General features: G+C 43.9%; 1 protein-coding gene across 1 annotated transcript in view; it reads right to left on the bottom strand.

The window, feature by feature from the left end:
• Positions 1 to 2,772: 2,772 nt before the first annotated feature.
• The window catches only part of LOC147722864 (uncharacterized), a 336,466-nt gene continuing 325,705 nt past the window's right edge, over positions 2,773 to 13,533 (bottom strand). The window contains exon 6 of the mRNA XM_086966907.1: positions 2,773 to 2,960. The gene's annotated coding sequence lies outside the window, so the exon portion shown is untranslated. The remainder of the gene's footprint in view (positions 2,961 to 13,533) is intronic.

Raw genomic sequence — 13,533 nt, forward strand, 5'->3', positions numbered from 1 at the left:
GAAGAGAACGAAAAAGAATCACTGAGGGAACAAACAAAACAAGGGGCGGCCATAGAAAGAGAGGAGCCAATGGAGATAGTGTCAGATGGCCCACGACATTGGGCACACGGCAAGGCGCTAGAAGAAGACGAAGAGAGGCTGGCAAGCGGAGAGCAGAAGGAGGACAACCGACAAACAGAAGCAAAAGACGATGGCAGATGAAGAGAGGCTGGCAAGCGGAGAGCAGAAGGAGGACAACCGACAAAAAGAAGCAAAAGCTGATGGCAAAGAACAGCGACCGAGGGAGGAATGCAAAGGGACAAAGAGACTAAGTGATGAAATGCAGGAGTCAGAGACTGGGGAGACGGGTCGACCAGACCTATGGACATCTCTCTCTCTCTCTCTCACCACAACAATGAGTAAATGCTGTAAAGGGGTGAAGGGGTGAAATGACCAGTAGAACTGTACCATGAACATTTGTTTGCAACAAAGGGGGAGATGTTGTGACCCGACACACAGGACAATAGAACAGGAGGACACTAGGACCCTGTGGGTCATGAGGGAGGTGACCAGGTCACCGGACACCACATCCGGTTAGGGACAGGAAGGGGACAGAGAAGCCAGGACTGACCAGAGGGCTGACGTGCTGCGACATGCTCCCAGATAAGAAATAAAGAAGTGTTTCCACACTAACCTGTTGTCCTGTGTTTGGTGTGCCGACTGCCCCACCAGCAGGACACGACAGTGCGCAACACAAAGAACAGGAAGTGATGCAGAAAGTTACCAGTCATTGGCGCTTCTGAATTACAAGGCAGCAGGAAGAGTAATAATGATGTCAGCAAATGGTAAGTAATTGGCGGGCTAAAAGCCCCCTTTTAGAGGTTTTTTTAAAGGACAAGAGCTTGTTGCCATAGCGACAGCGCATGCACACTGCCTGCAGGCAAGATCTAATGAGGGCTGAGATGGATCTGAGATGGATCTGTGTCAGCCCTTTCATGCAGTATAACAATTTGGAAGTGGTAAGGCACAAAAACAATTCTGATAGATACTTCTGACTGCAGATTCTTATCCTTCTGAAATCCCTCCAAGCACCAGAAAGGATTTGTAATCTTTTTCCATCAACTCATGCTATGTTTCAGTAGGTGGTGCCATACAACTCTTCATCAGTCTCACTTGGCCTCCTGAACTGATGGCAGAAGACCTATATATATAGGCATACATGTTGACCTCGTTTACAACAAAGCATTCCAGGCCCTTAGATGTGGATCATCAGTAACAACTTGAGGACTGTGACAGTGAACAAAATCTAATCTGGAAACAGGGACAGATTTACTAACATTTTCTGTGGTGTGTGCGCCACTTTTTTGGAGCTCAAAATGTTATTTCTGATTTTAAAAGCCATGCAAATCAGACTTGCGTGGATTTTTCCCAAAAAGTAATGCACACAGCGCATAGTGCTGCCTTGCGTTATTTTGCATTAGGGAGGCAGTCCATGGGTGGAGCATGGCAGTTGTCACGTATCCACTAATGGATTTTGGCGCATGCCCAGATTTATTAAGACTTGTAAACGCGGGAATATCCCAAAATTCTATGCCTACCTGAAGCAGGCGTAAGAAGGAGAAGTATCTTTATTGCGTTGGCGCCAGGCAACACACAGTGTGGCAGCACTAGAAGACAGCAGAAATGTGCCATATCTTAGTTGATATGGCATATTTTTGCTGCCTCCCTTTCACACAACGCAGTGCATACTTCGAATTGGAGATTCTTCATTTTTTGTAAGGATACCAAAGCTTTAGCTCCCAACAGGTGGATAGTCTGAGGAGTGCACTTCAAAACAGGAAATCCTGCAGGGCAGAGCAGACAAAAATGGCCATCCCTGCAGACCCAAAAGTCAAGGCAGCAATGGCTGGAGGAGATGTGGGTGGAAGCCCATGCAGCCACCTGGTAGAGGTCTAGCACCGGAACTCTCCTCACCAAGGCCACAGTACTTGCCTAAGCTCTGGAAGAATGAGTCCGAAAAATCCAAGGTGACTGCTTTTTGGCCAAGACATAGCACATTCTATACAAAGACTGGTCCAGCCAGGTGAGATCTGTTTTTGTACTGCATTTCCACTCTTAGCACTAGAGAACCTGAAAAAATGTGTGTTAGGAAGATTGTGAGAATCAATCAATCAGAACATTTGTGGAGCGCACTACTACTAGGACCACCAGAGGATCAGGGCATGACCACAAGGTAAGTCACACACGTGTGTATGAGGGCCTGTAGCACCAGAAGGGGATCTAGGACACTTGTAGTGGGCACATCCAATGTTAGAGAAGCCACTTCACTTACATGGGGTGCTCAGTTATAACTCTGAGCCCTTGCTCCCTCCGGAGCCTTCCCCAACATGTTCCGCCCACCGTAAGCATGGCACTGGATATATGTATTCATCAAAACAAATCCACTTGCCGTGTTAAAGCCAAGTTGGATTAAATAATATACTCTAGAACGTTTAGAAGACGGCAAATTACAAAGTGAAAACTGGTTCAAAAAATGTAATTTTACATCGGATAGTGATTCCAAAAGTTGTATTTGCACTGCTCAATCGGTAGCAAATTGCAGTCCCCTAATTGTGCACTCTGTAATCTGGTCCATGTGGTAAACATATTTGAAAGTGTTTGTTGCATATATGCTAATCAGAAGAGTTGACTATTATACCTGCATGGTCACCAGAAGATTTACGAGAATGAATACGTTTTTATTAAAGAATTGCATTTTTATTAAGATGCACATGCATTTGCCACCACACAAACTCAAGAGAATGCACTACAAATAGCCAAGCTAAACATATGAAGTTGAATGATGGCTGATGAGTTACACGTCTTCAGAATTTTCATGAATGTGTCAGGATGATTTCTTCAATCTTAAACCATGTTGCTAACTAAGCAGACTCTCTTGCCGTTAGAAAGAACCCATCCTGGAGCCGTACACGCATCGGAGCCTGTAGGGGGAAACAAACAACCGATACTAAATACTTGAAACATCTATTTGTGTCAAATATGTTAAAGTATTTTATAAAGATTCACTGAACTGATTTAACCCGTGCTACTTAAAGGTAACTGCTTATTTTTTGTAACAAATGCAGAGCCTCCATAATGCTTCGAACACTGCAATGTCCTATATATACATTACTTCTTATATGTGATTATTTTGAATATGTCGCAGATTTGAATTATTTACACTTCAAACATTTATTAGTCCCTTCATCAGAAATGCAGTTTAAGTTTTCTCAGGTCAAATGTATTGTATTTATAACTGTATTTATCAATGGCAATTTTAAGTGCACATTTCCATGGGTTTAAAATACAGCCCTTACATTAAATTACCCTCGATCAAAAGTGGGCCAATGATCAAGACTCTGACCATCAACCAATAAAAGTAAAATAATAAAAAGAAGACTCCGAACATGACAGTATTGTTTTTTGGTAAATGAGCAACTAGTCTTAATATTATACCACATTCGACTGTGGAGATAACAAATCTTGTAAACCTGAACAATACAGGGGTGAGCGCACAGCACTGCAATATTCATATGCTGGTATAAATAGTAGGAGCAAAGCAAATTTTCAAAGGGTTCCTTTCCTGGGTCCTTGTGTTTAGTGGGAAGAAGGGTCCCGGGCAGAGTCTGGCTATAGTTGAGGAAGGCGCAGAAGCCATAATGTAGTGGCCGCCGTGATTGCGTCATTAGCTTCCCTCTTCACTGCAGAGTAGTTCCTCTGGAGGAAACAAGAACAATGGACTTGACTAGCATTTCATCCCAAGTAATGCAGGCCACCATCGCAACGCTGCAAGGGGTGGGAAACATGCCGGAGACAAGACACCTTTAACTGAGCAGCCGAAGCCTAGAGGTAGGCCAAAGAGGGAGGGCTGTTTCATCTAGTGTTTCTGGGACAGTCAGTGCCTGTGTTTCATCCCGCAGGAGCATAGCAGCCACAATCCTGGTATCTCCCCCCACCTTCTTTGGAGTCTGCAGGTCAGTAAGGAGTCTGCAGGCAGGGAACAGGAGGGCCCCACTGTAGACCTGTCTGCGGTTGAGGCACAGTTGCGCCACCCTGGAGGCCTCTTTAAAAGGTAAGGTCCAGGAATTGCGGACTTCCCCCTAGAAATTCACAGAGGGTGCCACCCCCTCAGACAGGTGGAGCAGACTGCGACCAGCAAGGGACAACAGCACCAGCCAGAGAAGAAGGACAGGAAAAGGGGGCATTGGAAGTGGCACGCTCGTGAGGTAAATCTTTCTGAGGCAGGAGGAGGGCACAACTCATGAGGGAATGAGCACAGGCATTCAGGGACTTGTAGAGGGACCTCGGGACTGGTTTTTGAGGCAAAAGAGTGCTCCAAGGGAGTGTATCAATGGCACAGACCAGTGGAGGGCACAGTTGGATGGTGGAAACCACTGAGAGGAGCAGAAGGTAGTAGTGGAGGCAGGAGCCCCCATATGCACAGACCAGGGATAAGGCAGCCTCCAGGCATACAGACAATTGAAAATTCTTGTGTGAAGGGCACATGCACCCCAACACAAGCAATGAAGATATCCTGTAGGGAGTGGCTGTCTAGTTGGAGCAAGAGATGATGGAGAAGGACAGGGCACCTCCTTTCTCAAGAAGATCCCTGGCAGAGAAGGCAAGGGCACTGCACTCTTTTGCAGATGGCAAGGGTGATGAGGGGAATACTGGAGATGGTGGGGGCAGAAAAGCTATATGTTCAGTTGTAGTACTGGTCCTTAAGCATAGTGGTAGGGTGAGCGAGGGGATAGAGAGTAGAAGGCAAGGGTTAAGGTTGTCCGGCATGGCAAAAGTAGGATCGGACGGATGTTAAATCTACATTTCAATCAATACCGTCCATCTGCGAGACGTGCAGTTGAACCCTCGAGGAGGTGACCGAACCCTAGCCTTAAGAAAATGTGAAGCAGAATGGATATGTAGAATGCGGAGTGTTGAATTGGGACATAATTATGATGACGAAATGCACTACCTCATCTCATAGGTCTCACGTGGATATCAATGAGTAACTCTAGAGGGTATTTACATTTGACATCTATGTGTCAATGGCTGTGCTTACACCCATTCTAGTTTCTATCGGCCAAAACTAATTTTAAGATCCATATACGTGTTCTCTCCTAAAGTCCATTCACACAAGAGCTAGATACCATTATGTCCTGTACTTTACATTTCATCTACTATCATTGAGATTGAATGTGCTCAGAATGTTTTTTGAAAATGTTTATGAAACAGAGTACAAAGTAATGGTTGTATGTTAACTAATAATAATCTGTTGTTATTGACTGGTATCTGTCTTTCATAAAAGTGTATTTGAGATGGATAAGTTAAACCCTACCTGTAGCATATTGTTCCTATATGGGGTAGTGCCACTATTCTTGGCAAACAGGGTTATCACAATACAAAAAGGTCTTGATTTTCGTTCGGGGAAACCTATGTTTAAATCTCTACCTTTTACCCAAATATTAGAGATTAATCGCTTTCTAGTTTAAATGACACACCACACACAACCAGTCCCCCAATTTAGTTCTAGCATTATTTGGCTGCCATGTTATGTCTTCTAAAAGATTCGATGGGGATGGACTGAGCACCCTAGAAATATTCCAAATAGATAGGGATGCTTCAGTGTATTAGTTTGTGCACATTTATATTTGAGAATAAGGATCTTTGTCAAGTAGTTGATAGACGTATAAATATCTTTACAAACTAGGTGATATAAATGAATACGAGTGTTAATTTACGCCTCTTTATTTTTGTCTGGAAATAGGCTTAGTAACTAGAGGGAAGGACACACCTTTGTTGTGTTTGATTAGGCACTTGTCTCTATCTTAATGACCGTCGCGATCGTGCCCAAACTAAAATGGCCACCGCGTTTCGATCCTTCCCTTAACATCATTGTGTTAGGTTTCGTCTGCCTCTCTCTATACGATCGGATACAATTTATGATAATGCGGTGTTTCACTGGGTTTTCCCCACACTAGTAGCTTTGACCCAAATAAGCTTACTTGGCCCTATTGCATCATAACATCTTTTCCCATTCCAATATGTCCGCCGCGGGTGTACCTCTAACTTAATCACAATTGCCACTAACGCGGTTCACTCATTTAATAACAGCGTAATAAACCACGACGTGATAGATTTCACACGCTTCCGTGACAATAGCATCTACTTCATTTTATAAAATACCAGCAATTTTTCTGGTCCAAAACGGGACCCCGTTCTGACACAAGATGGCGGCCGCCAAGCTTCACGTAACAGCTTAATATAGAAACCGGGCACTTACATAATATGGCCTCCATGGAAATCGCCGATATCATTTAGTGATTCAAACCAGGTATGCGCAACAAACCACGATGTGGTCGGTTTCATACGCTTCCGTGATAATAGGATCTATTTCATTTTATAAAATACCAGCAATTTTTCCTGTTTCAGAACGGGACCCCGTTCCGACACAAGATGGCGGCCGCTAAGCTTCACGTAACAGTTTAATATAGAAACCGGGCACTTACATAATATGGCCACCATGGAAATCGCCGATTTCATTTACTGATTTAAACCAGGTGTGGTTAATTAGGAACAGTTTAAGCCAGTATATAAACTGTGCAAAATGCATTAGTAGTCTGCCGGTACCTGACGGAGGAGGACGTCGTATTGCATGCTGATCTAGGAACCAGGGGATGCTTTAGCTCACTTTATTAAGGTAAGAGGAACACCAACATAGATAAGACAGGGGTTTATTAGAACTCTTGATTTTTAAAGAGAGTCTTGGGTAAATAATAATGGTAGTTTTTCAGTTTTATTTAATGGATATTTTTATCTTTAGCTTTTTCGCACTTAAATTAAGTAGACATAGTAAAAAGATTTTTCTTAATGAGATGCTATATTTAAATATGAAGCTTCTCAGGGCCACTTTTTCCATTGAAACCCTGCTTCTCTCTTTTTTCCTTTGATCTTCTTAGAGTGCCCAAGCAGGAGGATCAATATATATTTCCCCTACAACAAGCAAATAACAATAGGTAAGATAAGCTACACAGTACACATGTATTTTAAGTGGATAGTTATTGTAAAATGTTCTGCCACACAATGGCACCATAGATAGGAGTGGCCAGGTGAAGGAATCCTAGGTCACTTTTCCGCACGTTTAGGACAAAATAATGCTCATCCTTGTCCCCCTTTTCTTGCTTTATATAGACAGACAGAACTTCCATTCCATGCTTACTACCCTGGTTCCAGCACTATTTGGACTATCATCTATACTTTGATGTAAGTGATATGATCCTGACCATTGCTTATGTCCAAACAACTGGCTATTCTATTCTTAATGGTTGATTATGACTAGTATGAGAAAAGTATTATGGAAGCACTTATGATTATGTTCGCTGCTCATATTCAAATAACTAGCCTTTCCCCTTATAAACCAAGAAGGTATTAGTCTGTTGAGCTGTCACTTAGTAGAATTTCTATAAAAAAAAAAACTTTGTTTGTCCCATAGGAGACTTGTATGCACAATATTGAAATACCTCTCAATTCATGAGTGTTTTGGCTGAACTTGACTACAAATAGATACACACCGCCTATTAACAAGAACGGCTCTGCCAGAACAGATTCCTCCACGGAGATTTGTTTGTCGAACAGGGTAGGTCATAGGTTTCACTCGCAACCATTCATAGCTATTGGAAGCTTCAGAGTCTCTTAGAGTGCTCCTCTTGCAAGTTGGCTGTTACTAGACCTCTCACTAATGATTTCTCATCAATCATTTCTAGATGCCCCTTTCACTATAATAGAACGTCACGGATATACCCACGTACCCAATAACCACGGGAGAAGATCTAAGAACATTACCTTATGATTAATTTTGGTATGTTTTCATTTTTGCGCCAATATCCTCGCATGACAGCTACAGACTATTTTTGCTGTTAATTTCTCTATGCTGGGGCTCCCACTTCGTTATATATATGATATTCTACAAATCTTTGAGGTGGGGACGACAGACTAAAGAGGGATAGACCTATATGGAGAACAATATGCAATAACCCAGAATATGCTGTTTTTTGTTGATAGTAATTTCAAAATGCTCTCTTTAACTCAATCAAGTCACTTATTTCTAATTGGTGTTGGCATTTTTGTATATAAGCTTTGCACTAGTTTTTAATCTTGTAATGTATTGTTTATGAAGCCTGGCATTTTCTGTATGAGCGTAATTGCTTCTTTTTTAATGTAAATTTTAACTGTATGTTTTTGTATATTGTCATTTTTTGTAAACAGCCCTGAAGAAGTCCCAAGAGGACGAAACGCGTCGGCTGTAGCTCCTGTATATACTTTTCACTTTCAACTGAATCGAATAAAAGAACTTTCAAAGAACACAAGTAATAGCTGATGTGATTATTTCTGTTAACCTTATCAAAGTTAACAGTCTCTGTAAACATTGAAGTGGTGCACCTTGACCTTGTTTAGTTTATGGAGTGGGCAGTCAGGTGGTGGCAATGTCAGAAGAAGTGCTGCACTGTCTCAATGATTTTTTTTTAAGTTAGCAGTAGTCTTTTTATTAGAGGGAAGATATTCTGTATGTGTGTTGTGAGCAAATGTGATTTATTTTTTAATTTTTTTTATTCGTTTTTGTCTTTTAGTACATTGCATTCGTTTTTAAGCATATACATATAGCTGAGCATTGTATCTTAACATTAGAGACATTTTCAATTTTTACAGTTTTACAAGTGTACATCTCTACAACATTGGTGAGTGAACCTTTTCCAGTTATTCCAGGGTCCTCAGTCTCCTTCTGAATCCGTACTACTATCATCGTGGTCCGAGGGCGGCTTGCAAATATTTCCCCTGTATTTGTTCCATGCCCCCAGATTTTTGTCCATTTCGTCGGGCAACCCCTGCTACTGAACACCGCCCTCTCCGCTACCATGGCTGCGTCCATGTCGTTACCCCATGCGGTCAAGGTAGGTCTTTCTGCTCTTCCCCACCTTTGCGCTATATTCCTCTTGGCCACCATCATACCCATTGTAACCCAACTTTGCCCTGCACGTGTAAGGTCATTTGGTTCCCATATGTTTAACAAGCATCGCCTGGGCTCAGGTAACAGGGATACCCCCTCTGATTGTGACATAGTCCTTAGCACCTGCGCCCAGTAGTCAACTATCTGGGGACAGTCTCAATGATTTTTTGATCGTAGTGTTGAATGAGAAGGTAGAAGAGAATAATGCAATTTTCAAGGAAGTGATAACACTCCTGGGATCATTTTGGTAGATGAAATCATCAAAGGCTTCACCACCAGTTTGACATTTTTGGGCATGATGCTCAACTCTATGAAAATGGAGTTGCACCTGCCAAAGGACAAAACTAACAGCATTAAAGAATCTGCGGGTGCAGGCTCTGGTAAAAATCAAGTGGGAGATGTGCTTCATTGAAAAAAAACAAGGACACTTACATTTTGCTTGCAGGGTGGTGTCCCCAAGGAGGGCCTTCAGGAGACAGATGGCTTTTGGAATGAATGGAACATTGAAGCCTATCACAGAATAAGGCTGACATACAGGATTTAGTGAGATTTACAGATGTGGCAGACATACTTGAGAACCCACAGTGGAGTGATGGTATGGCAAGATGATGACCCACTAACTTGGACACTCAAGATATTTTTGGACACATCAGGCCGGGCATTTTTGGACTGTATCAGAAAGGGAGATGGTGCACTGAAGCATGGACAGGAGCATGCGGCAGATGTGATACGGTATTAAACAATAGTGGTCCAAGACCTCTATAGTTAGGTACACTGAATCAATCAGTAATCAATCCTTACTTATGTAAATGTTGAGCATATACACATTAATCAGCTCCGTCCAATATATGCATATATTCATAAAAACATATAAAGGCAACAGCATCCACTTCAGATACAAGAACAATATTTTAATCTATTGTCTCAGGGTCAAACAAAAATACATATTTCAGTTTATAATTCAATACGAAATATTGGTTTCCCCAAACAAAGCATGCAGCATACCAAAAGGGTGCAATAAGATGTGTGAAGTGATAAGAAGGAAAAAGAAATTCAAATAAGTGACATAAAATTAAAAATTGATTTGTATAGAGCCGTAGCGGATCCACATTCACACGTTCTGCGTAACCTGGCTACTCAATTAGTACAAAGAATTCTCTCATAGGTAATTCAAGGCAAATTATATGTCATCAATATCTGCACATAATTATAGAGAGAAAGGTGGTCCTGGTTTTTTATATAGAGCGTCAACGTTTCGACTCGTCTTAGGGCCTTGCGGTTATTTGAGCCTGGGCCATGCGAGTCTTCATCAGGATATTAGAACCGGGGCAAGCAGGGATTATAGATGACCCTACAAAGGAGATGGATAAATATTGTCTTGTCGCGTTCTAATCTAGGACCTTGATCGATACTGTGACCTTATACCCCTATTCGGCTATAAATCCATTTATTCCCTATATTGGCATAACCGTTCAAGTGCAATATTCAGAAACTCGTCTCTGGCCTCACACGAACAGAGCCACATTTCAGAATCGCTTTCTCTGCCACTTCCTTTGCAACCAATTAGTGCAATGACATAGCAGAAGTTACTATCTGAGATTCCTAGGTTAACACTCCGAGTTCTTCAACAAGATAAAAACTCAGCAACCTGGAAATCCCCGCTTGCTGTGTTTTGATTAGTAATAGAACTCTAATGAGCACTGATAGACGATCACTTCCTAGTGACATCTTTATTGACGTCTTATGTCCAAAAACTTACGTCAAACAAGGCACCTTTCAGGTATAAATATTACCAACGTTGCCTTAAGCAAATGCTGTTGTTTTCGCTGAAGCTATCAATGCCATCACTGCTGCTGCTGCTGTTATGCTGATGATACCATAGCTGCTATCGCTACTGCTATCGCTGCTAACGAGCGAACGATGGTGTGGTGAACTTAGGAGCTGAACAGGCGTCCCCCTGCAAAGAGCCCAGCAGATGCAAGCTGCCCGCGGACGCTGCCCCTCCTCCTCCTCCTCGACGCGCTGAGAGAGACGCTGTCTTTTCTCCTGCAGAGAAATCCAGCTCCGGCGTTTCTAGTCTACCCTTGTGGGTGACTGGGATATCGACCCGCTGAAGGAGATACCAGACCTCCATCATTCTATTCCAGAGGTATGGTGTTGACTAAACCCTTGGAGAGAATTCTTGAAGCAAACCTTGGCAAAACCAACTTAACTTAAAGCTACTTACTTACTCCCCTCCCAAGTATTAGGCTTAGTCAAGTCAAAGTCAAAGAATTTATATAGCGCACTACATACCCAGAGGGTCTCAAGGCGCTTAGGGAGGGGAGGAGGATTACGTGTCAAATATCCACGTTTTAAGTTGCTTTCTGAATGCTAGGTGGTTCTGGGTAAGGCGAAGGTAAGTGGGGAGTGAGTTCCATGTTTTAGCTGCCAGGTATGAGAAGGATCTACCTCCCATGGTGGTCTTGTTGATGCGAGGTACAGTGGCGAGGGCTTGGCTGGAAGAACGTAGTTGGCGGGAGGGGGTGTAGAAGGACAGTCGTGAGTTGAGGCATTCTGGTCCGATATCGTAGAGTGATTTGTGTGCGTGGGTTAGAAGTCGGAAAGTGATCCTCTTATTGACAGGTAGCCAGTGGAGGTTTTTCAGGTGACCAGAGATGTGTTCGTTACGCGGGATGCCTAATATGATCCTGGCTGAGGCGTTTTGGATTCGTTGGAGTTTTTTCTGGAGTTTAGCGGTAGTACCTGCGTAGAGGGTGTTTCCGTAATCCAGTCGGCTCGTGACCAGAGCATGGGTGACTGTTTTTCTGGTTTCGGTGGGGATCCAGCGAAATGTTTTTTTGAGCATGCGAAGAATGTTGAAGCAGGATGAGGAGACGGCGTTGACTTGTCTTTTCATTGAAAGTGAAGAATCCAGGATAACGCCTAGGTTCCGTGCGTGGTCTGTCGGGATGGGTGCTTTTCCAAGGGCTTCCGGCCACCAAGAGTCGTCCCATGCAGAGGGGGATGTACCTAAGATGAGGACTTCTGTTTTATCTGAGTTCAGTTTCAGACGGCTGTGTTTCATCCATTCGGCAACTTCTTTCATTCCTTCGTGTAGGTTAGTTTTGGCGGTGCTGGGGTCATTGGTGAGAGACAGGATCAATTGAGTGTCATCCGCGTAAGAGATGATGTTGAGGTTGTGTTGGTGGGCGATGGCCGCGAGGGGGCTCATGTATACGTTGAAGAGGGTGGGACAGAGTGAGGATCCTTGTGGTACGCCACAGATGACTTCAGTGGCCTCGGACTTGAATGGTGGAAGGCGGACTCTCTGGGTTCTTCCGGTGAGGAAGGAGGTGATCCATTCAAGTGCTTTTCCTTGTATTCCGATGTTTCTGAGGCGTTGTAAAAGGGTGCTGTGGCAGACTGTGTCGAAGGCTGCAGAGAGGTCGAGGAGGATGAGGGCGACTGTGTCTCCATTGTCCAGTAGAGTTCGAATGTCGTCTGTTGCTGCGATGAGGGCGGTCTCAGTGCTGTGTTTTGCTCGGAAGCCAGACTGTGAGGAGTCAAGGGATTTGTTGGCTTCGAGGAAGGCGGCGAGCTGGTTGTTGACAGCTTTCTCGATGACTTTGGCCGGGAAAGGAAGGAGCGAGATGGGGCGGTAATTTTTGAGTTCGGTGGGGTCTGCTGTGGGTTTTTTCAGAAGGGCGGTGAGTTCAGCGTGTTTCCAGCTTTCCGGGAAGGTGGCGGAATTGAAGGAGCAGTTGATGACGTCACGGAGGTGCGGTGCTATGACGGAGTCTGCTTTGTTGAAGATGTGGTGAGGACATGGGTCTGTGGGGGATCCTGAGTGGATGGAGTTCATCAGGCGGATGGTGTCCTCAGTGGAGATTCGGTTCCAGTCGTAAAGGGTGTTCAAGGGGGGAGAATGTTCAGTGTATGGTTGGGTGGGTTGGACTCCGGGTTGGTTGTCGAAGCTGTTGTGGATTTCTGCAATTTTGTTGTGGAAGAATAACGCCAGGGAGTCGCAGAGGGCTTGAGAGGGGGTGATGTCGTTGGAGTTGGCCGAGGGATTGGTAAATTCCTTGACGATGTTGAAAAGTTCCTTGCTGTTGTGGGCGTTGTTGTCTAGTCGATCCTTGAATGCTGTTTTCTTGGCCTTTCGGATTAGTTGGTGGTGTATGCGGGTGGCGTTTTTGAAGGCGTCCTTGGTGCTAGTGGTTGGGTTTTTTTTCCAGGCCTTTTCAAGGGAGCGGCAGAGTTTCTTGGACTTCTTAAGATCATCGTTGAACCATGAGGCCTTCTTGCTGCCAGGTTTGCTTTGACGTTTTTTCAGTGGTGCTAGGATGTCGGCGCTGTTGGATAACCATACGGTGAAGTTGGTGGCGGCTAGGTCTGGGTTAGAAGAGTGGGCTGGGGTGTTTAGAAAGAGCGATGAGGAGATCTGGTCGATGGTGATTTTGTTCCAGTTTCTTTGCAGAGTTGGTTGGGGGTGGTTGATGGGTTTCGGCTTGTTGTAGGTGAAGTGAACGCAG

Source organism: Lissotriton vulgaris, chromosome 4_1 (genome assembly GCF_964263255.1).
Source record: "Lissotriton vulgaris chromosome 4_1, aLisVul1.2, whole genome shotgun sequence".
Classification (NCBI taxonomy): Eukaryota; Metazoa; Chordata; class Amphibia; order Caudata; family Salamandridae; genus Lissotriton; species Lissotriton vulgaris.